The following is a 25,734-nucleotide window of genomic DNA, read 5'->3' on the forward strand; positions in this document are numbered from 1 at the left end:
AAGAAATATATAGAAAAAAATTTAAAGTATATATAATAAATTTGAATTATATTTGTTCCGTCGGTTAGACCGCCCGTTTCAACCGTGGTATACCGAGTAGTGAATGCAAGTTGGCGAGTGTCCAAAAAGAAAAAGCAAAGGGTGAAGGTGAAAGTGGAATACGAACAAGAATGAAAGACGAGAAGGAATGAGAAGCATGTGAAGTTGGTTGGTTCCATTCCATGCATGTGAGCCGATGGTGACATGTGGCGCCTCCTCATCCACTTGGCTGGCCATCCCCATTTAAGTATTACAGACATGTTTTTGACAAGCACTGCGAGTACGACCCTCCGCCCGCCTCTACACTCGCTTTTTTAAATTTATGTTTAGAGAAACAAAAAATGCATTACAATATATAATTTTAATAAAAAAATTTTGGATTTGTCAAAATGACCAACTAAATCGTAATGCGATCGATAATTCGCAACGTGATCTCCGGTATCGCAAATCAGTTTCCAGATTCGCAACGCGAACTTCGACTATCGCAATGTAACCCCCCAGACCGATGGGGGTAGCCCGATCCAATCCGGGAAGTCACATTAGGGCCACCGGAGCGACCCATTGTAAAAATAGCGGAAAATTTAAATCTTTTTATCAGAACATGTAAACTTATAAAATCATTTGTCACTATTTAAAAATAAAACATATTTCCAGACTCGTATATAAATCAAAACACAATTACATGCCCCCTAATCACATGTACCATACTCTGCAATAACGCCGGAAGAACTCCCTTACTGAAGTCGATAGATGCACTGGTACAATTCTTTTAACCTGAAAAGGTGAGTAATAGAGTGAGCTTCGAAAAGCTCAGTAATACAGAACTACTATATGATGCTGAAAAACGTGCAGATACAGATAAACATATTTTCCTTATTGGTTCAGATATTTACAGATCTTTATGTTGAGCTGAGGTCCATTGATATCGCATGTAGTAACAAATAGTATTCATTTCAGATGGAAATATTTCGGATGGCTAGGTTCAGGAGATCAGAACATGTTTTCTAGTGTGTTCCCAAAACCATGTAACTTTTCAGATCTTTTTAAAACATATATATATATACCCCCATCCAACAAGTCCAAATTGTGTAGGTTCCCCAGAACCATACACCCACCATCAAGTCCAGTTGGCCCTGAGCACACAGCCGAGGAACCGGTAAATAAGGCCCTGAGCACATAGCCGAGGAGCCTCCAGGTATACTTCCTCCAATATTACCCCCCAAGTAAAATATGTCCGTCCGTAAACGGATATATCAAAAATCAAAATATAAATCAGGTCAAGTATCATATCAGAAATCAGGTCAAGTAACAGATCAGAATCCAAGTCAAGTATCAGATCAGAATCCATGTCAGATATCAGATCAGAATCCATGTCAAGTATCAGATCAGAAATCAAATCGAAAATCAGGTAAAATATTCATGTGAGTAGGGAACACACCAGAATTTACAGATAGTATTCAAAGATATTGGATAATCTTAACAAGTAGGGGAACACGGATCTTTAGTATACCGATAGAATATCGGAATTCAGAATCACTATTGAAAGAGTTCAATAACTGACAGAATCATCAGTTATTCATAATGTGACTTGAGCTGATAAGGAAGAAATGAAGGTTCAGGACATTTATATTATCTATCGATTGATCGAATTATCGGACAACTCTTAGATGAATAGTTTCCAGAACTAATGCCTGTCGATTGGTCAATTCATTGTTCTTCCAGGGTATTTACTCTTTAATACCACAATTCTTATCCATAGACCATTTTCGGAATCATCGTTGAATAGATCTTCCAATGTCTTTATTTCATTTCCACACTTCTACAATATCATGAAATGCTGACGTACTTGATTAATTTGTTCAAACTCATTGTAATTGTACACTACGTAAACTCATCAGAGTTTCCAGACTTATCCAAGTCACTTACTAAATCCTCAGTCATTGAAGTTACCTATTTCATTTAGCAGTCATCTCTATTCCAGTTACTTCAGGATTTCCCAGAGTAATTCAAACGTTCCTGAATTTCAGATACATGTTGTACTTCCATTCCATTCAATTTGGTCTTCGTGGTTGATTGTCGAAAAAACGTTCAATTCTTAGTACTGAATACAATCTAGAGCTGAGTTGAATACTTCCAAAATTTATCATCGAGCCAAACTTGAGAAGATGAACACATGTTCCAGTAATATTTATGTCATTCAGGTATTGACATAGCTTTAGGGTTGATCTATTCACTTGAATTGTTTTCCATTACCTTTAAAGGTAGTCCAATACTTATCTTACTTGGATTCCTTAATTAATCCAAGACATTTACTTAATTTAGGCCATAAGGGTATTTTGGTAATTTTGATGTTCAGTTTTATTCCATTCATTTCAGAGATCGAGGATATTCAATCATTCCTTAGCTTGGTGATATTCTTGGGTCATTTCTATTACAGGGGTATTTTGGTCATTTTACAGATTCACGGTATTTCAACCTTTTTCCTCAATCCGGTCTTATTATTTAATTCCAATTTATTATCTATTCCAGTCCGTTCGAACAATTGTGATAGCAGAATACCCCCGATAAATTACTCTTCAAGTATTTACTCATTATTTGAATATTTTCAGGTCAAGTGTCTTCTCAGACTTTACAAACGGAATATCATAAATTTTCCTGCACTAAGTCGGGATCTTAACAATTAAATCCGTACTTAATCAAGTTAAGTACGAATCCTCTAAGTATTTTCTCATTCAGAGTCATCTCAGACTATTCTACCTCTTAAGGGCATTTCCGTAATTTCTTAACCAGATAAGTTCGATATTAGCTCTTAACGAAAATAATATAATTTAGAGATCCTATGATTAATTGCTTTCTTGAACACTCTCTGATCTTGAAATAATTCCCTTAACACACTTCTAGTATCTTGTATAAACCCTCTTTGGGTTAAAAACCGGTTATCCATAATTTCTAAGTATAACTATCATTTCTTATGCACATCAATATATTTATCGTATCAATATGTCTTTTCAGATTTATTAGTCCACTTCCAGGGACAATTCTTATCATTTTCCAATATAAGGGTAATTTCCTATTTTTACCATACCGAAGTATTCTCATAATTTCCCATCCAAGTACCTTTAACATTTAATCCTTTGATGATATAAAATATAATTTACAAATCCATGTCTGATTTCTTTATCACTATTCATAAAATTGTAATTTAATTCTAACAATCTTTCAATCTCATATATTAGTCATTCGATCCGTATTCAGTTACAGAATTTCTACCACATTCATATCGAGTGAATAAATTATTCAACTCCACAAAAGTGACCAACATTATCTTATTCATGCATTTACCAATATCAACATGTTCCATAAAGCATAAAGAGGTAGTAAAGTATTACCTCGATTTCCATGCAATACTGATCGACCATAAAAATTCCATTCGAACGCCTTTGATCTTCAATTCAACTTCCAATAATTCCTCAGATACATATCAACATAAATTATATCAGAAACGAAGCTTAATTACGATAAACGGATCGAATCGGGTGATAAATCAGTGAAAGACAGCTTACCAGGTTCGAATTTGGCGAAACGGACTTCGGATTCGGATTCAGGACGTCGAAAGCATAAAATATGACTTTTCGGAAATTTGGAATATTCGGTCAAAATCAAAGTCAACGGGTTTGACTGGAAATTTCGAGGTCTTCGGGTTCGAATTTCGAAAAACGGACAGCGGAATCGGATTTGGAACGTCGAAAAATGTCAGGATAGGTATACTCGGTCGAAGTCAAAGGTCGTTTAATGCCCGATCAAAGCTGGTCAAAGTTTTGGTCAACAGTGGTCAACTCCGGTCAACGGTCAACGGTCAACGGGTCGGGTCAATGGGTCGGGTCGGGTCAACGGGTCAGGTCGGGTAAACGGGTCGGGTAAACGGGTCGGGCCGGGTCAACGGGTCGGGTCGGGTTGTGACCGGTCAAACCGGTCAAAACAGTTCCAAAACCGGTCAAACCGGTCACTTTTCCCTTCCCCACGCGCAGTGGCGGCGCGTGGGGGCGCGTGAACAGTGCTAAAATCCCGGAAAAATTTCTAAAAATTATTTTGAGCGATTTCGAGATACTTACAAAGCTCGGTTCACATTTTTGAACGGCGGAGAGCTCGATTTTAACGAATCGGAAACTTTGACCGCTTCACCTCCTCACGCGCCGCCGTGGACGGAGACCAAGGATGACACCGGAAAACTCGGAACGATGCAATGAACACGATGGTGCGGGAGGTGTCGTAAACGGATGACCCGATCGTCGTGAATCGATGAAAAACCAACTAAAACCGAGTTATTACCGACGATACTTCCGACTGAAATTCACGACGAACGGTGATGATTCACGACGAAAGGTTTGAGGGTTTTGTTCCTCGGTTGACAACGAACACGATGGTGGTTTTGGCTCGTCGTTTGGAGGTCGGACGGCGAGTAGATCGGAGTTCGAAGTAGGGAGAACGGGAGAGGAAAACTGGAAAATTTTCCAGAAACATACGAGAGTCTGGGGGGTTTATAACATCTCATAATTAAAAATGGCTAAACCAAGAGTTTAGCCACTGAACTTCCTGCACTTCTTAAAACGGTCTGCCATCTTTGAAATCTTATAATTTAATCCCCAAATTTCTTCCAAATACCAATTAAATTCACCATTTTATAATTTCTTAAATTTCTTCCAAATACCAATCAAATTTTGCCAATTTAGGGGCTAAATTTTAAGAAATTATAATATGGTAAATTTAATTGGTATTTTGGAAGAAAATGATGATTAAATTGCAAAATTTCAAAGTTGGAAGACCATGTTATAAAGTGCAGAAAATTCAGTGGCTAAACTTATGGTTTACCCATTTTTCTTTTTGAGATATTATAAACCCCCATCAGACGCATATTTTTCTGGAAAATTCCAGTTTTCCTCTTCCCCTCAACCTCTTTTTCAACTCCGATCTACTCGCCGTCCGACCTCCGATCGACGAACCGAAACCACCATCGTGTTCGTTGTCAACCGAGGAACAAAACCCGTCAAACCTTTCGTCGTGAATCATTGTCGTTCGTCATTAATTTCAGTCGAAAGTATCGTCGGTAATAACTCGATTTTAGTTGGTTTTTCATCGATTCACGATGATCGGGTAATCCGTTTACGACACCTCCCGCACCATCGCGTTCCTTGCATCGTTCCGAGTCTGTCGGTGTCATCCTTGGTCTCCGTCGACGGCGGCGCGTGAGGAGGTGAAGCGATCAAAGTTTCCGACGTTTTGGAATCGAGCTCTTCGCCGTTCAAAATTGTGAACCGATCTTTGTAAGTGCCTCAAAATCGCTTAAAATAATTTTTAGGAATTTTTTCGGGAATTTTCCGACACGGGGTTACTGTTCACGCGCCGCACGCGCCACCACCTGAGAATGGGCTTCGTCTGGAAGCCTGAGGAGCCGTTTGAGCCGAGCCGCTTGAGCTGAGCCGAGCCGTTTGAGCTGAGCCGAGCCGTTTCAGCCGAGCCGTTTGAGCTGAGCCGAGCCGTTTGAGCTGAGCCAAGCCGAGCCGCCTAGATCGAGCCGTTTACTGTTGACCACCGTTGACTGACGTTGACTACAGTTAACCAAAACGTTGACCAGCTTTGACCGGGCATTAAACGACCTTTGACTTCGACCGAGTATACCTATCTTGATAGTTTTCGACGTTCCAAATCCGATTCCGTAATCCGTTTTCCAAAATTCGGACCCGAAGGCCTCGATATTGCCGGTCAAACCCGTTGACTTTGATTTTGACCGAAAATTCCAAATTTTCGAAAAGTCATACTTTATGCTTTCGACGTCTTGAATCCGAATCCGAAGTCGATTTCGCCAAATTCGAACCCGGTAAGCTATTTTTGACTAATTTATCACCCGATTCGATCCATTTATCGCAATTAAGCTCCGTTTCTGATATAATTTATGTTGATATGTATCTGAGGAATTATTTGAAGTTGAATTGAAGATCAAAGGCATTCGAATGGAATTTTTATGGTCGATCGGTATTGCACGGAAATCGAGGTAATACTTTACTACCTCTTTATGCTTTATGGAACATGTTGATATTGGTAAATGCATGAATAAGATAATGTTGGTCACTTTTGTGGAGTTGAATAATTTATTCACTCGATATGAATGTGGTAGAAATTCTGTAACTGAATACGGATCGAATGACTAAGATAAGAGATTGATAATTGTTAGAATTAAATTACAAGTTTGTGATTGGTGATAAAGAAATCAGCTCTGGATTTGTAAGTTATATTTTATATCATCAAGGGTTAAATGTTAAAGATACTTGGATGAAAAATTATGAGAGTTTGTGAAGGAATCATTTCAAAATCAAAGAATGTTCGGGAAAGCAATTGATCATAGGATCTCTAAATTATAATTATTTTCGTTAAGTGCTAATATTGAAATTATTTGGTTAAGAAATTACGAAAATGCCCTTGAGAGATAAAATAGTCTGAATTGACCCTGAATGAGAGAGTACTTTGAGGATTTGTACTTAACTCGATTAAGTACGAATTTAATTGTTAAGATCCTGTCTTTGTACAGAAAAATTTATAATATTCCGTTTGTAAAATCTGAGAAGACACTTGACCCGAAAATATTGGAATAAGGAGTAAATACTTGAAGAGTAATTTATTGGAGGTATTCTGCTGACAGAATTGTTCGAAAGGACTGAAGTAAATGATAAGATTGAATTAAATAATAAGACCGGATGGAAGGAAATGATTGAAATATTCTAGAATTATAAAATGACCAAATTACCCCTGGAATGGAACTAACTCAAGAATGTCACCAAGCTCAGGAATGAATGGATATACTCAAGCTTTGAAATGAATAGAAAAAAATGTTAAGCACCAAAATGACCAAAATGCCCTTATGACCTAGAATAAGTAAATGTCTTGGATTAATTAAGAAATCCAAATAAACATGGATGTTGTGCTACCAGTAAAAGTTGTGAAACGCAACTTAAGTGATTAACCAACGTTAGTACTATATCATTACCTGAATGATATAAGTATCACTTGAATGTTTGTTCATCTGCTCAAATTTGGATCGATGATAATTCTGGAAGTACTTGGCGCAGCTCAACTCTAGAGAGCATACAGTACTAATAAGTGGGTAGTCGTTAGTCAAATCAACCACGAATACCATAATAACTTTATTATATGAATAAATTGAAATGAAATGTAGTACAACGTGTATTTGAAATTCAGAAACGTCTGAATTATTCTGGAAAACTTTAAAGTAATCGGGATAGACTTGCTTACCAAACGAACTAAGTAACATCAATGAGTAAGGATTAAATAGGTGATTTGATGAGTTTGGAAACACTGTTGAACTTACATGATGAATTGTCATTATGGGTTATGAGCCATGGATCAAGTACGTCGGTATTTCCTGATATTGTTGAAACGTAGAAATGAAATAAAGACCGTTGGAAGATTTATTCAGTGATGATTATGGGGATGATCTATGGATCTGCACTATGGTATTAAAGAGTGAATACACTGGAAGGATAATGAATTGACTTGTTGACATGCATCAGTTTGAGAGTTGTGTAACTCGAGTTGTTTGATAATATGATCGATAGTCGTAGATTGTAAATGACTTGAATCTTCGATTCTATATTTCATCTAAAATCACTTCGGTCATGTTTGAAAAAAAAACAAGTAAATCAGATGGAAAAGATTCTGAATATCTCATTTGGTTCAATTGGGCTGAAATCCTATGAATTTAAAGTATATTCCTGAATACCCCTGATTGTTTGGGTAATGGAATCACTCGCAGTAAATCTGAATTTAGAATTATTATGTATAAAGGTTCCTGAACGTTTTCCTAAAGCACACGAAAATATAGTGGGATTCTAATGTATCAATATTAAATGTCTGGCTAGATCGGTTAGTAATCGATTCTCCTCAATAGGACCTTGTTCCAGGAATTCGATCAAATTTCATAAGTTTCATGTTATCCAAAATGATAACTACAATGGCCTCTGGAAATACTGGGATTCTCTAGTGTGTTCCCTACTTATTACTGAACTGTTTTATTGGTTTTAATATGTGGTACACCGAATTCATTGGTTATTGTTTTATGGATGCACCAATTTAATGTGACAATTTATGGAATATGGCTGCTATCTAATTTTGTTTTGAAATGGTATATGATTACCATGTTTTTGGATTTATGGAATTTATGTCACGGTGCAATTGAATTTGGAATTGAATTACGATGGAATAGCTCTGATCAAGCTAAATGGGCCTAATATGACTCTTGAGGGCCCCAAGATGTTTCATTAGGTCGGCTTTCCTTTGCTGTGTGCTTAGGGTAAGCTATATGGACTTATTGACTTGGGCTTAAGGATACAAGCTTCATAGCCTATCCTTAAGTCGGCTTTCTTTTTGCTATGTGCATAAAGTAAGCTATATGGAAAATAATTTTGGGAACTACTGATGGTGTACCAGAAAAGGGTTTAAACTATGATTTTCAAAAGTTAAACTCTTTTACGAAATTGTGAGATTTACTGGACTATGATTTGTACCTATTATGATTTTATTATACTGTTGGAACACACTAGACATCCTATTCGATCTCCTGAAAATGTCATACTTTGAAAGGTTTCTTATGAACTGAGATTCATGGCTTCTACTCGATGAACTTCTAAGGGAACCCCAAATTATTCTGCAAGCTGGTATACATATGATTCAATAAGGAAATGATATGGCTTTCCATTTATCTACATGTCATGTAGCATCATCTGGTAGTTCTGTATTATTGAGCTTTCCAAAGCTCACTCTATTACTCACCTTTTCAGGTTAAAACAATTGTACCAGTGCATCTATCGACTTCAGTAAGGGAGTTCTTCCGGCGTGGTTGCAGAGTATGGTACTTGTGATTAGGGGGCATGTAATTGTATTTTGTTTTATATACGAGTTTGGAAATCTGTTTTATTTTTAAATAGTGATAAATGATTTTATAAGTTTACATGTTCTGATAAAAAGTTTTAAAATTTCTGCTATTTTTACGGTGGGTCGCTCCGGTGGCCCTAATGTGACTTCTCGAATCGGATCGGGCTACCCGCATCGGTTTGGGGTGTTACATTTAGTGGTATCAGAGCTATGGTTTAAGTCAAAATTTTTCAAGATAGACCGGCCGGTCGAATGTCAAAATATGTCTGATCAGTACATGCCCCTAGACTGCAATCATACTCTCTGAGCCGGAACTCCAGGGCTGAGTCCTTATCTGTAACGAATAAACCGAAGTTTCTATCCGTTAAGGCTATACTTGTACAAAAAGGAATACCAGTAACATCTGTCTTAACGCAGTAAAGTACCTTAGCCATGTGAGAGTTATTCATCTGAGAAATTCTGACTCGACTCCAGAAATAAAATTGAGATATGTTGCTGCTCTATGAGCCTATTCACGTAACCAAGGCTGAATTGATTTCACAAGGATAAAGTTGTTTTGATTACTTACTTGGACTGAGGGAGAATTCTGAAGAGATTGATTACTCGAGAAAATTTTCGTTCAGATTCTTTTATTGAAATGAGGAAGATTTCTGATAAGAATGTATACTCAACTGGTTAAGGATTAGTGGAGAATCCATATTTCTATAAAAAGCTACTCGAGATATGGAAGAGTTGATAAAAGTTTCATTTCTACAATTATGTGACATTAATGAATTCGAGGGCGAAATTCTTTTAAGGAGGGGAGAATTGTAACACCCCAATTTAGGGGCTAAATTTTAAGAAATTATAATATGGTAAATTTAATTGGTATTTTGGAAGAAAATGAGGATTAAATTGCAAAATTTCAAAGTTGGAAGACCATGTTATAAAGTGTAGAAAATTCAGTGGCTAAACTTATGGTTTACCCATTTTTCTTTTGAGATATTATAAACCCCCATCAGACGCATATTTTTCTGGAAAATTCCAGTTTTCCTCTTCCCCTCAACCTCTTTTTCAACTCCGATCTACTCGCCGTCCGACCTCCGATCGACGAACCGAAACCACCATCGTGTTCGTTGTCAACCGAGGAACAAAACCCCTCAAACCTTTCGTCGTGAATCATTGTCGTTCGTCATTAATTTCAGTCGAAAGTATCGTCGGTAATAACTCGATTTTAGTTGGTTTTTCATCGATTCACGATGATCGGGTAATCCGTTTACGACACCTCCCGCACCATCGCGTTCCTTGCATCGTTCCGAGTCTGTCGGTGTCATCCTTGGTCTCCGTCGACGGCGGCGCGTGAGGAGGTGAAGCGATCAAAGTTTCCGACGTTTTGGAATCGAGCTCTCCGCCGTTCAAAATGTGAACCGATCTTTGTAAGTGCCTCAAATCGCTTAAAATAATTTTAGGAATTTTTCCGGGAATTTTCCGACACGGGGTTACTGTTCACGCGCCGCACGCGCCACCACCTGAGAATGGGCTTCGTCTGGAAGCCTGAGGAGCCGTTTGAGCCGAGCCGCTTGAGCTGAGCCGAGCCGTTTCAGCCGAGCCGTTTGAGCTGAGCCAAGCCGAGCCGCCTAGATCGAGCCGTTTACTGTTGACCACCGTTGACTGACGTTGACTACAGTTAACCAAAACGTTGACCAGCTTTGACCGGGCATTAAACGACCTTTGACTTCGACCGAGTATACCTATCTTGATAGTTTTCGACGTTCCAAATCCGATTCCGTAATCCGTTTTCCAAAATTCGGACCCGAAGGCCTCGATATTGCCGGTCAAACCCGTTGACTTTGATTTTGACCGAAAATTCCAAATTTTCGAAAAGTCATACTTTATGCTTTCGACGTCTTGAATCCGAATCCGAAGTCGATTTCGCCAAATTCGAACCCGGTAAGCTATTTTGACTAATTTATCACCCGATTCGATCCATTTATCGCAATTAAGCTCCGTTTCTGATATAATTTATGTTGATATGTATCTGAGGAATTATTTGAAGTTGAATTGAAGATCAAAGGCATTCGAATGGAATTTTTATGGTCGATCGGTATTGCACGGAAATCGAGGTAATACTTTACTACCTCTTTATGCTTTATGGAACATGTTGATATTGGTAAATGCATGAATAAGATAATGTTGGTCACTTTGTGGAGTTGAATAATTTATTCACTCGATATGAATGTGGTAGAAATTCTGTAACTGAATACGGATCGAATGACTAAGATAAGAGATTGATAATTGTTAGAATTAAATTACAAGTTTGTGATTGGTGATAAAGAAAAGCTCTGGATTTGTAAGTTATATTTTATATCATCAAGGGTTAAATGTTAAAGATACTTGGATGAAAAATTATGAGAGTTTGTGAAGGAATCATTTCAAAATCAAAGAATGTTCGGGAAAGCAATTGATCATAGGATCTCTAAATTATAATTATTTTCGTTAAGTGCTAATATTGAAATTATTTGGTTAAGAAATTACGAAAATGCCCTTGAGAGATAAATAGTCTGAATTGACCCTGAATGAGAGAGTACTTTGAGGATTTGTACTTAACTCGATTAAGTACGAATTTAATTGTTAAGATCCTGTCTTTGTACAGAAAAATTTATAATATTCCGTTTGTAAAATCTGAGAAGACACTTGACCCGAAAATATTGGAATAAGGAGTAATACTTGAAGAGTAATTTATTGGAGGTATTCTGCTGACAGAATTGTTCGAAAGGACTGAAGTAAATGATAAGATTGAATTAAATAATAAGACCGGATGGAAGGAAATGATTGAAATATTCTAGAATTATAAAATGACCAAATTACCCCTGGAATGGAACTAACTCAAGAATGTCACCAAGCTCAGGAATGAATGGATATACTCAAGCTTTGAAATGAATAGAAAAAAATGTTAAGCACCAAAATGACCAAAATGCCCTTATGACCTAGAATAAGTAAATGTCTTGGATTAATTAAGAAATCCAAATAAACATGGATGTTGTGCTACCAGTAAAAGTTGTGAAACGCAACTTAAGTGATTAACCAACGTTAGTACTATATCATTACCTGAATGATATAAGTATCACTTGAATGTTTGTTCATCTGCTCAAATTTGGATCGATGATAATTCTGGAAGTACTTGGCGCAGCTCAACTCTAGAGAGCATACAGCACTAATAAGTGGGTAGTCGTTAGTCAATCAACCACGAATACCATAATAACTTTATATGAATAAATTGAAATGAAATGTAGTACAACGTGTATTTGAAATTCAGAAACGTCTGAATTATTCTGGAAAACTTTAAAGTAATCGGGATAGACTTGCTTACCAAACGAACTAAGTAACATCAATGAGTAAGGATTAAATAGGTGATTTGATGAGTTTGGAAACAATGTTGAACTTACATGATGAATTGTCATTATGGGTTATGAGCCATGGATCAAGTACGTCGGTATTTCCTGATATTGTTGAAACGTAGAAATGAAATAAAGACCGTTGGAAGATTTATTCAGTGATGATTATGGGGATGATCTATGGATCTGCACTATGGTATTAAAGAGTGAATACACTGGAAGGATAATGAATTGACTTGTTGACATGCATCAGTTTGAGAGTTGTGTAACTCGAGTTGTTGATAATATGATTGATAGTCGTAGATTGTAAATGACTTGAATCTTCGATTCTATATTTCATCTAAAATCACTTCGGTCATGTTTGAAAAAAAAAAACAAGTAACGCAGATGGAAAAGATTCTGAATATCTCATTTGGTTCAATTGGGCTGAAATCCTATGAATTTAAAGTATATTCCTGAATACCCTGATTGTTTGGGTAATGGAATCACTCGCAGTAAATCTGAATTTAGAATTATTATGTATAAAGGTTCCTGAACGTTTTCCTAAAGCACACGAAAATATAGTGGGATTCTAATGTATCAATATTAAATGTCTGGCTAGATCGGTTAGTAATCGATTCTCCTCAATAGGACCTTGTTCCAGGAATTCGATCAAATTTCATAAGTTTCATGTTATCCAAAATGATAACTACAATGGCCTCTGGAAATACTGGGATTCTCTAGTGTTCCCTACTTATACTGAACTGTTTTATTGGTTTTAATATGTGGTACACCGAATTCATTGGTTATTGTTTTAGGATGCACCAATTTAATGTGACAATTTATGGAATATGGATGCTATCTAATTTTTGTTTTGAAATGGTATATGATTACCATGTTTTTGGATTTATGGAATTTATGTCACGGTGCAATTGAATTTTGGAATGAATTACGATGGAATAGCTCTGATCAAGCTAAATGGGCCTAATGTGACTCTTGAGGGCCCCAAGATGTTTCATTAGGTCGGCTTTCCTTTGCTGTGTGCTTAGGGTAAGCTATATGGACTTATTGACTTGGGCTTAAGGATACAAGCTTCATAGCCTATCCTTAAGTCGGCTTTCTTTTTGCTATGTGCATAAAGTAAGCTATATGGAAAATAATTTTGGGAACTACTGATGGTGTACCAGAAAAGGGTTTAAACTATGATTTTCAAAAGTTAAACTCTTTTACGAAATTGTGAGATTTACTGGACTATGATTTGTACCTATTATGATTTTATTATACTGTTGGAACACACTAGACATCCTATTCGATCTCCTGAAAATGTCATACTTTGAAAGGTTTCTTATGAACTGAGATTCATGGCTTCTACTCGATGAACTTCTAAGGGAACCCCAAATTATTCTGCAAGCTGGTATACATATGATTCAATAAGGAAATGATATGGCTTTCCATTTATCTACATGTGAAGTTGGTTGGTTCCATTCCATGCATGTGAGCCGATGGTGACATGTGGCGCCTCCTCATCCACTTGGCTGGCCATCCCCATTTAAGTATTACAGACATGTTTTTGACAAGCACTGCGAGTACGACCCTCCGCCCGCCTCTACACTCGCTTTTTTAAATTTATGTTTAGAGAAACAAAAAATGCATTACAATATATAATTTTAATAAAAAAAATTTGGATTTGTCAAAATGACCAACTAAATCGTAATGCGATCGATAATTCGCAACGTGATCTCCGGTATCGCAAATCAGTTTCCAGATTCGCAACGCGAACTTCGACTATCGCAACGTGAACTTGGACTATCGCAATGCGATTTACATATTCGCATTACGATAGTCGAAGTTCGCGTTGCGATTTTCCAAATTCGTTGCGATAGTCGAAGTTCGCGTTGCGATTTTCCAAATTCGTTGCGATAGTCAAAGTTCGCGTTGCGATTTTCCAAATTCGTTGCAGTAGTCAAAGTTCGCGTTGCGATTTTCTAAATTCGTTACGATAGTCGAAGTTCGCGTTGCGATTTATTTCAAATTCGTTGCGATAGTCCAAGTTCGCGTTGCGATTTATTCCAAATTCGTTGCGATAGTCCAAAATCGCAACGACTGGTGGTATTGCATTTGTTTCTTAAGAATTTTTTCTAAAAAGATAGTATTCGCGCGGACGTGTCGAAGACACGGCCACGACCATGACCCCGACCCGAGACGAGACGGACGGCGACGGCGGCGGCGCGCGAGAGTCTCCCTTTTTCTCTATCACTCAACAAGGAAGTGGAAAAGCCAAGCCTTAAATACCATTCCCAATAGTATTTCCAATACTATGTGGGATTGAGAATTACCAACACTTGTTTCCAATATAATGTGATTATTCAAGAAACAATTAACAATCATGCACCTTAAAACAACTGAATCAGCAACCAATTGCATTAGTATTATACGATTAAATATGTTATAATTAAAAGTCAATCTACAATCAATCACGATTATTGCAATTTTAAGCAAAACATTCAAAAATAATATCACTATTTAAGGCTCAATCCCACATAGTATTGGGAGCAAGTGTTGGTAATGCTCAATTCTACATAGTATTGGAAACACTATTGTGAATGATATTTAAAGCTTGGCTTTCCAACTTCCTTGTTGAGTGATAGAGAACAAGGGGTAATACGTGTCTTCGACACGTCCGCGCGAATACTATATTTTTAGATAAAATTCTTAAGAAACAAATACAATACCACCAGTCGTTGCGAATTTGGAATAAATCGCAACGCGAACTTGGACTATCGCAACGAATTTGGAATAAATCGCAACGCGAACTTCGACTATCGCAACAAACTTGGACTATCGCAATGCGAATATGTAAATCGCAATGCAATAGTCAAAGTTCGCGTTGCGAATCTGAAAACTGATTTGCGATACCGGAAATCGCGTTGCGAATTATCGATCGCATTGCGATTTAGTTGGTTATTTTGGCAAATCCAAAAAAAATTGGTTAAAATCGTATATTATAAGACATTTTTTGTCACTAAGGTTATTTTCTCTTATGTTTATTCCGTTAGATGTAGAAAGTTCAATAAAAATTAACTAAAACTCTATCTATTTTTGGATGATAGAGAATGTGATTTCTGTCTATTTTTGGATCCTAAAGCTCTGAAATAATGAAATGCTCACAAAACTTGAACCAGTGTTCACAAAAATGGCTATGATACAGAAGAAATATTCACAAGATTTTGCAAATTGTTCAAACTCTTGATAAAATCAAGTTTCCCAACGGAATTTTGCAGAAGGCCCCACAAGTATCAACCGTTGTCGGGTCCGGCTTCGGCATCATTGACTCGTCCCGGACAAGCTTTTCCAAACACTTCACGTTTCTTCCAATTCATAGATAGATAGATCCACTGAACCTTCATTGACTCGTCTAAGAATTCAAACTCCAACACAATGTTTGCAGCTCAAACATGTCCTACCTTGTCACTGCAACGTTCTCCTCAATGGCTCGATGCAGAAGGACCCCGAAATCCAATGAGGGGTTCCGACTACTGTATGTGCAGCTTTCTGCTTCATTATCAATGTTGTTTCTGATGCACACAACCCCGGCGATACCCGGAGCTCTACAAGCCAGACGTCTGCTCCCTCCAACTTAATGTACATGTGTTATATCAGCCGAACCACAGCTCGACCAGAATCAGGTATAGAAGAGTAGGTAAACCTATCCCGGAATTCAAAGGACTCACATTCTCCTTCGGTTTCAACATCAAAGCTCTTCCCATAATTCAAACTCAAAAGCCCCATTTTGCAGGTCAAGCATAGCCTTTGTTGTCACTTTACACATGTTCACTAACTCCATACTGAACACATCAACAATCCTAGAGCTCTGAACCAATGTAATTATATGTCAAAATGTTCTGTTACTATGAAGGAGTATTCGTTCATTCTGGGGGGAAAATAAGTTAAATAATTAGTTAGAATGTCAATTGGGGGATGTCCTCAACCAAACTCATAAGTCAAAACATGGGCACTTGAGACTATAATTATCTGCTCCAAACTTGATGAAAAAAGAAACTCTAATCAACAAAGTAACTATAGAAACCCTAAACTCATCGATAAACAAGGAACCAAAAACTGAAATAAGACATCATTAACAGTTTGTGGAGCTCGTTCCCCATAAAATAGAGGAATACACATAGACATGATACTAAACTTACCTGATAAGAGAACAGTATCATCTGCTCTAAAACTCTTTATCTGCAATGGCAATCAGAGTAGAAGATCATATGCGGACTGATAATGCAGCTTTGCTTTACCTAAATGAGACATGTTGACAAAAAAAATTAATAAAATGAAAAACCCATTGTAGTTAGCATGATACAGGTCAACCGAAAAGCAACCCTGACAAGAAAGCTAACAATAATCGACAAATGAAGGGACAGTCAGATTCTTGAACAAAGCTCCAGTTCAACAAAAGACGACAGAAATTTTCAGAATACGTCCATGTGGCAATAGATGTAAACACAGACTATGAGCTCACGACAGTAATTATTCATATTGTAACCATGGCATTTGTCGGTGCAAAACAACTTTTGGAGGCAACTACAATTTGCCATAGCTGTTTTAATGTTACTCCGACTCTTCATTTTCCTTGACGTACGTGTGTCCAACAATCATCCCAGACACATCAGGACATGAGTATGTATACATGACCATACAAAGACCCTCCAAATGCTTAGAAAACTTGGAAAAAGATAGAACAAACTTGTGTCAGACACATACGCGTAACCGACACTCAGACTCAGTCCGAGTAACATAGGTTGGTTTTAATTCTTTGAAATGTTTAGTTCCTCTTAACATTTTTAGTACTGTGAGTCTGTGAGCACAACCTTTTAAATTGTCCAAGTAATGATAAACCCACAATTTATATGATAACATAAGAAGAAAAAAAACAAATATGGAAGAGTATAGAAAAACAAATCTAGTTTTTCTAGTTCATAAACTGTAATTTCATCCTAAAAAATCTATGTACCAATAAGATGCACATTTCCCACTGTTTCTACACATTGAAGAAACCAAAGCTGTCAGTTGCGACTCTAACTCACCAGTCAGCATCAAGGGATGGAAGATATGATCTAGGCACTGTACATCAGATGCTCAGTTGACTCCAAAATGAACCATCACCACGGTTTTGCATCATTAAATATGACGCCGTGGATCCTTTATCAACGAATCTACTCAAATAAGTTTGCATTCTCACGACAACGAATACCTTCAGTCTCTTATTCTTTATTATGGTACACCCGTCCTCCAATTCATGTTATCCACACAGCTTGAACAAGATGACCGAACAATTGGACCTTAAGTTTGTACACTAGGAACAACATGATGGATGGGACTATTAATTAAACCCCTCTTAGTCATTTCATTTTGCAACTCAGTGGCTTCAGCAACATGCCCAAGCTCATAGTACTTCCTTAATACACTAATGCAGAGAACTTCATCGGGAAGGATACCCTTGCTTATCATCTCATCCAGAAATTCTCTTGCTCGCTGTAACTGATCACATCGGCAAAACCCTGAAACCAGGGAAGTGTAAGTTGGCAAATCCAGCTCCATGCCCATTTCAATCATCCGGTTCTGCAGATTCAAAGCTTCCTTAAAATTTCCATGCTTTAGATTTCCATCTATTAAAGCAGTGTAAGCAATTGTATCTGGAACCAAATTTTTACTTGGCATTTCATCAAACATACTTTTGGCTGCTTCAATGAAATTCTTTTTACAGAGTCCATCAATCAATACTGTATAAACTGCGACATTAGGTTGTAAATTGAACTTGGCAATCTGTTGAAATAATTAATTGCGTCTAGAACCAATCCTGCTTTGCACAAACCATCAACCAAAACTCAAAAAGTAAGTAACCGTAACTTCAATACCGAGGTCCCACGTTTTTCTAGCAGATTCAGTGCCTCGTTGGTTTTCCCCTCCATAAAATAAGAATCCATGATTGTAGTGTATATGACAGGATTTAAACTCAATCCAGATTCCTTCATTTCACCGATGACAATTTAGTTTTTCTATCTTGTCCTGATTGCATAGTCCCCAAATGACAGTTCCATGCAACAAAAGGTCAGGATTAATGCTTTTCTCCCTCATTTCTCTCAAAAGATTCAAGGCATGCTCCATCTTCTTAACTTTCATATAGCCGTGAGCGAGGGTGGTATAAATTGCAATTAGGAGTTAATCCAGCTTTCAGAATTGCCCTAAAAATTTCATCTGCTTCCTCTATTCGCCCTGCTTCAAAAGACCATCGATTATAGTTGTATATGTACCAATGTTCAAGGCAATATTTGCCTGCAACATTCATTAGCCAGCTTCAATGCTTCGGTTACAATTTGCATCAATTAAAGAAGTATAAGTGTACTCGTTGGGTAAAAGACCAAGCCGTCTCGTATCAACTAAGAATTTAATCCCTTGTTGCATCATTCCTTCCTTGCAAATCATCAATAAACGTGCTATAAGTGAGACAACATTTGGTCTCAACCCCTTATTCCTCATGTCACGAAAAAACTCAAAAGCTTGAAGCATCTTCTGAAATTACAAAAGCAGTTTATAATGGCGTTTGTGTGTAATTACATCAGGCTCGCACGCTACGTCCTTCATCTTCAAAAAGGGTTTCATCATAGAATCCCACCTTTCCATATCTATCAATTAGGGAGTTATGACAACATCCGGTGTTAGGTCAATCTCTTTCATTTGTGTGAACAACATTCTAGCTAGGGATGACAAACGGGTGGGTCAGGTGTGGATACCCTCTCCCCCATCCCCATACCCACCTAATATTTTTCAATCCACCACCCGCCCACCACCCATGATGGGTACAAATTTTCAAATCCACACTCACCCACGCGGGTACAATTTCAAATCCATCCCCACACCCACTACCCACTAACGACATATCCATCTAGACCCGCCTGACAGCAAACTAATGGGATGTTGGAGTTGGTTCCTAGACAGTTCGTGATGGGGTAGCAGCGCATGCTTCAATTTGTCAGAGGAGTAGCTCTACGAATGTTATGGAGACAGATTATAGGGAGCCTGTAGTCGCAGAGCTGGATTGTTGTGTTGCTTTTGATGTTAATGCTCATAGTGCGCCTAATATGGGTTTTGAGGGGCTAAAGAACATAGAAACTGCTGCTTTTGATGTTAATGCTTATAGTACGGCTAATTTGTGTTTGGATGGGCAACATAGGCTAAAGAACATGGAAAGTGACATGCTTAGTGAGATTATGAGTTTAATCAAAGAGCCGAATATTTTCCTAATTAAAGACTAGATTAAAGACTAAATATCCTTAATATTTGGATAAATTATATGTTATATATATATATTAAAATTATAAATTAGTCTCTAAAATTACACCTAAATCATAATGGTTCAAAATTTATAGATATTTAGCTGGGTGAATGGATGCGGGGCGGTAATGTCAAAACCATTACCCGCCCACCACCCACGACGGTACCACTTTATAAATCCATACCGCCCACTACCCGCTAAAATTTACCCATCCTCGCTCCAATTGGAGCAGATGCGGTACGAAATCTACGAAAATGTACCCGTTTGCCATCCTAATTCTAGAAGTCTCCAATATCCTTTGCACATACAATCTATCACTATATTATAAGTGTATACTGACGGAGCTATGCCAGCCCTGACCATTTCCTCCAGAAACCTCTGAGATCGGTTTCTTCCCCCTGACTTACAAACCTTATGTAAAAATGCATTACAAGAACGAACTTTAGGCAAAACTCTAAATCTCTTCATTTTCGAAAAACATTTGCTAGCCTCCTCAAGCAATCCCAAATCCACCAACACAGTAAACAAAGCATCAAACAGCCCAAACCCATATGGAAAAACGTTCCTTGTGGACCAAAGAACATAAAAAAAATCGAAACCTGGAAACACTACTCCACGCCTTGACAAAACGAACTTCTTAAGTACAGTAGTAGCATCAAAATACATTTTGCCATAAAACAAAATGATTACTAATACACATATGATTCACTAGTAGGGCTAAACCCTTTCTGGGTTTTCGCCCGTTTGAAGAACTTCAACGCCAAACGAGGTTCCTGTTTCAAACCGACCAAAACCTTAGACACCAAAATGGGCGCCAAGCTTGAACCAAACAAATTCACAATCTTTGGGTGAGTGGTGATTCCATTGGTCTTGTCGAATGATTTTAACCAACGATTCCTTATCGAAATCATCTAAGTAATTGTTGGTATTATAATGAGACTTGGTCCCAAATGGGAGCTTGATCACGAAACAAAACTAGTGAACAAAACAAAGGGGCAGACAACAAGAGAGTTTGGATGGTGGGGAAAACGTGATGAGATGAGGGTTTTGAAATAGAAGGAAAGGGCGGCTTACTGATAGGGGTTCTGCGGTTGATGTGGAAGATACTGCGGAGAGATACCAGCATTTCGGTGAAGCAAAAGTTGCAGAGATTGGCTTCATTTTCGAAGCTGAGATTGCATTTTTCTCTCTCTTTTTATTCTGTTGTTCAACAAATTTGTGCGTTGTTGAGTGAGAACTGGGAACTGAGAAAAGAGTCAAACTTCGAGTGATTTGCACGAGACACTTTTTATGGGTAAATTACATTATTTATAACTCAACTATCTTCTCACTCCTATTTTGGTCACAAAAGTTTATTTTTTAATTTAATTACTTAACTTCCAATTATTCCTAATTTAATCACTCTAACTTTCAAACTTATTTTTTTTATCTCGAATTATATATTAATAAAATAATAATAAAAAATCATATCACAAAAAATTATTAATAAAAAAGAGAGTGATTAAACATGAGCATTTTGAAAGTTGAGTAATTAAATGAAAAATCGTTAAACTTTAGTACAAAAATACGAGTGAGAAGATAGTTAAGTGATGAATGATGTAATTAAACATTAGGTACTAAAATGAAACAAAAAATAAACATTAGATATGATTTTGAAAAATAAAAATTTAGGTACTAAAACATATAAAAATTGATAACTTAAGTATTAAACACGTAATTTATCCTTATAAAACTCTATCCGACAAATTTCTATCTGATCAGATATTTTATATAAAATTTGAGTTTTAGGTTGGGTTAAAGAAAATTTTATCACCTCCCAATACAATTACAAAAATATTATTTCATATATATATATATATATTATTATATTTTAATAAAATTATAAGTGAAATTTAATATATAAGATATTAAGACTAGGCTTGATACAAAGTTCAATACTCAAATTGTACCTAAGTTTGACTTGTGCGTAAAGAATTTTTTTTTAAAAAAAATAGATGTTTAATTTTTTTTATACTTTTACGTGTCTACCATTAAGTGACACATAATTTTTTTAAAAAGAATGTTATTTTTCTAGTGAACTTAGGTTCGAGTAACTACGTGTACAGAGTGCGTATACGTTATCAACAAACCAATTGATACCATTATGGAATCCAAAAATCAAGAATTATCTATATTAATAGACTCATTTTTAAATCTGAATAACATAATCTTCATCTTTGTTTTGATAGTTAATATCAAGTTCTAAATTGACTTAAAAAATAGTAAAAAGGTTTAAGCGTTAATTTCATCAAAGTACAAGGATCAAATATGTATTTAGCCAAAAATAAATATATATTCTTTTGAAAAATAAATATATATTTTAAATATCTTCGTTTTTTAGATGTATGCATGTATTAGCGAACAAGGATGAGGTGGCAGGATCGGCTCAGATATTTTTTTTATTGGATTTCACTTCGACACGTGTTTTCCACTATTCCGACGTGGACTTCCACTCTTCTCTCTTGCCACTTGATTCTCGTTTAATTACAAAATTGCCACTTCCTTTTCGATTAAAAAGCACGGGTTAATTGGGGGAAAGTTTATTAAATCTTAAAAATAAAATTAAATATTCCCCAACAAATAAAGACAAAGCAAATTATACCCATTTTTCTCTCAAAAATAATATTGTTACAATAATCATTAAGTAAATTTATTAGCTTGAAAATAATTTAAAATAAACATAAAATGCATCTCATTGCAACGTTGTAAAATAAAAACTAATTTAGATTTCAGATTAATTTTTAATTAAAATTGGGATATGCTTTCAATTGGCCATATTTTGAGCTAATTATATTTATATTTAAATTTTAAATTATTTTTTAAATAAATTATTTCCAATATCATTAAATTTTAATATATTTATTAATTTTATCATTGAATTTTAAATTAATTTTTGTTGTAGTCCTATTTTAATTTAAAATATGAGAAAATACAAGCTTATACTAATTTTAAATAAAAAATTTAAAATTAAATGATATGACATCTAAAATTTAATAATATAATTATATCAATTTTAAAATTTTGATGATTAGTGGTCTAAGTAGTTTACCTAAAATCGCAAATATGTTAGGCAGACAAGGGCATTTTGGGTAATAAATATCCAAAACATAAATATCTCGTACATAGTAAAACAAAGCTTGAAGCGTGGGAGAAGTAAAGCCAGCAACATTCCCATAGAAACAGGGCGAGAAGAGAAAAGAAAGAAGCAAAAATGTTAAAAGTAGAAGAAGTAAAGCTAAGCAGTGGAAAACGGAATCGTTTCCCGAAAGATGAAGAAGAAGAAAAGCTTGAAGGAAGGGAAGAAGAAAAAGAAGGAAAAAGCGAGCTTCCTTTGAAGCCAAGGCTATTGTCTTACCCTACAATTCCGACTTCTTTCGTTGTTTCCGATGCTCTTGAACCTGATTTTCCCCTCATTTATGTCAACAAAGTCTTCGAGGTTTCACGGTTATCGTGCGATGAAGTCCTTGGCCGGAACTGGTAACGTATCTTGATTTCTGCTATTCTTTTTATCTCTAATAATGTTTGATGATGAGACGTAAGTAAGAAGGAAGAAAATTGAATTCCGATGTGGATATAGTTTTAGGTTTTAGCATAAGATTTGCAGATCTGTTGTGGGAGTAATTTTAGCAGAAAGTTGACTATTCACGGAGTTTTATTTGTTATTGTAAGTTTCTGTGACCAATATTGATTAAAATAAGGAGTGACTGTTTATCTGATAAAGTATGGCTATGATCCGGACTCATAATTGTGCGTGAAAGTCACCGCGCCAACTAGATTCTAATTATCAAATTCACGGATTAATTGATCTAACCAAACTCTAATAGATCATATATAGAAATTTGAGATACTTTTAACAAGTTTTTTGGCTTGATTCAAATTAGCAGTTTAACAAATTTGCAATAATTGTCTACTCTTTTATGACTATCAAATAACTTGTGTTGAGATGCCATATTAACCGATTTGTTCAATATGCCCTAGAGCAATACTCCATATATGCTTCCTTCGTGTGATGTTTTATTTGTTTTGTTTTGTTTTGTTTTAGTCGATTTCTACAGTACAGAGATAGATGTGCTCAAAGACGGCACCCTTTGGTAGATCCTTTCGTTGTTTCCGAGATACGGAGATGTCTTGAAGAAGGTACTGAATTCCAAGGTGAACTTGTGAATTTCAGGAAGGATGGCACTCCATTCGTGAACACATTAAAACTTACACCTATACATGATGATGATGGTATTGTCACACACGTTATCGGTATTCAAGTCTTTTCTGATGCAAAACTGAATCTGAACCATGTATCATATCCGGTTTTCAAAGAGACTTGTGATCAGCAGTTGGATAAGTCAGCCAAATGCTCTCATTTGACCGGAAATCCATCGATCATTTATCATCACGAAATGTGTGGGATACTTCAACTCTCCGATGAAGTCTTGGCTCATAACATTTTAACCCGGTTGACACCAAGGGATGTTGCTTCTATTGGGTCAGTCTGCAGAAGGGTACGCCGACTAAAAAAACGAGCTGTGAGGAAGATGGTATGCCAAAATGCTTGGGGACGAGAAGTCACCGGTACATTGGAAACGATGACTAAGAAGTTGGGGTGGGGACGTCTTACCCGAGAACTGACTACTCTTGAGGCAGTTGTTGAAGAAACTGACAGTCAGAGGTGCAGTGGAGCCTTCCGTTGCAACTTTAGCGCATGTGCAGCAGGGAACCGACTTGTGCTTTTTGGAGGGGAGGGAGTCAATAAGAAGCCAATGAATGACACATTTGTTCTCGACCTTGATGATTCAAATCCAGAGTGGCAACAGGTGAGCGTGGAATCTTCCCCTCCAGGGCGTTGGGGCCACACACTCTCGTGCCTGAATGGGTCATGGTTGGTGTTATTTGGAGGGTGTGGAAGGCAAGGATTGCTCAACGATGTCTTTGTTCCGACTTGGATGCGAAGCAACCTACATGGAAAGAAGTATGTGGGGAAGCCCTCTCCCGAGATCTTGGCACTCGTGCACGATCGATGGTTCTAAGTTGGTTGTTTCTGGTGGGTGTGCAGATGCCGGGGTGCTACTAAGTGACACTTACCTCTTGGATCTCACTACTGAAAAACCAATATGGAAAGAGATTCGAACAACATGGACACCTCCATCTAGGTTGGGCCATTCACTTTCGGTTTACAGTAGTACTAAATTCTATGTTGGAGGGCTCGCAAAGAGTGGGAACTTGCAACTCCGATCGGGTGAAGCCTACACTATCGATTTGGAGGACAAAGAACCACAGTGGAGGCAACTGGACTGTAGTGCTTTCAACAGCATCAGTAACCAAAATGTCGTCATACATCCTCCTCGACTCGATCACGTTGCGGTTAGCTGCCTTGCGGGAGGATAACTATATTTGGCGGTCAATTGCTGGGTTGCACTCTCTCGCTCTTCCTTCTCGATCCTTCAGACGAGAAACCGTCATGGAGGACTCTCAATGTTCCCGGGCAACCACCGAAACTTGCTTGGGGTCACAGTACTTGTGTTGTCGGGGGGACTAGGGTCTTGGTATTAGGTGGACGCACCGGCGAGGAATGGGTACTTAATGAACTACACGAGTTGTGCTTAGCGAGCAGGCAAGACTCGGACTCATGACTCGGAACTTAAACTCGTCGATCATCACGATATTTCTTCGAACAATATATCTAAGGTGATTTCTTTGACAATATTTCACTGAACTTCACGTTGACATGCTTGGTCTGGGTGCATTCTGTTTGGTCCGTATACATATGCCATTCATCTTATACTTCTATTTTTAATTTTTTATATTCAGTGTTTTGATTATAATAATAAAATTATCGATAATCAATGAACGAATCCAAAAATATTTTTGAGGGCATACATATGTTAACAATATAAAATGATTGGACACAAAATTAAAGAATTAAATTCAGAATAGACACAATTAATAAAATAGATAAGTACTCAAAAAAAAATTCAGATTTGAAGATGGATACTTGTCCATCCTAAACGAAAGGTGGATCCGCCGTAA

The 25,734-nt window shown here is 36.9% G+C and overlaps 2 pseudogenes; one reads left to right on the forward strand and one right to left on the reverse strand.

Moving 5' to 3' along the window:
* Window positions 1-15,640: 15,640 nt before the first annotated feature.
* On the reverse strand, window positions 15,641-20,869 carry LOC120215857 (annotated as a pseudogene).
* A 2,015-nt stretch (window positions 20,870-22,884) lies between these two features.
* LOC120216071 lies at window positions 22,885-25,440 on the forward strand (annotated as a pseudogene).
* Window positions 25,441-25,734: the final 294 nt, after the last annotated feature.

Source organism: Hibiscus syriacus, unplaced genomic scaffold (assembly GCF_006381635.1).
Source record: "Hibiscus syriacus cultivar Baekdansim isolate YM2019G1 unplaced genomic scaffold, ASM638163v2 tig00110156_pilon, whole genome shotgun sequence".
NCBI classification, from domain to species: Eukaryota; Viridiplantae; Streptophyta; class Magnoliopsida; order Malvales; family Malvaceae; genus Hibiscus; species Hibiscus syriacus.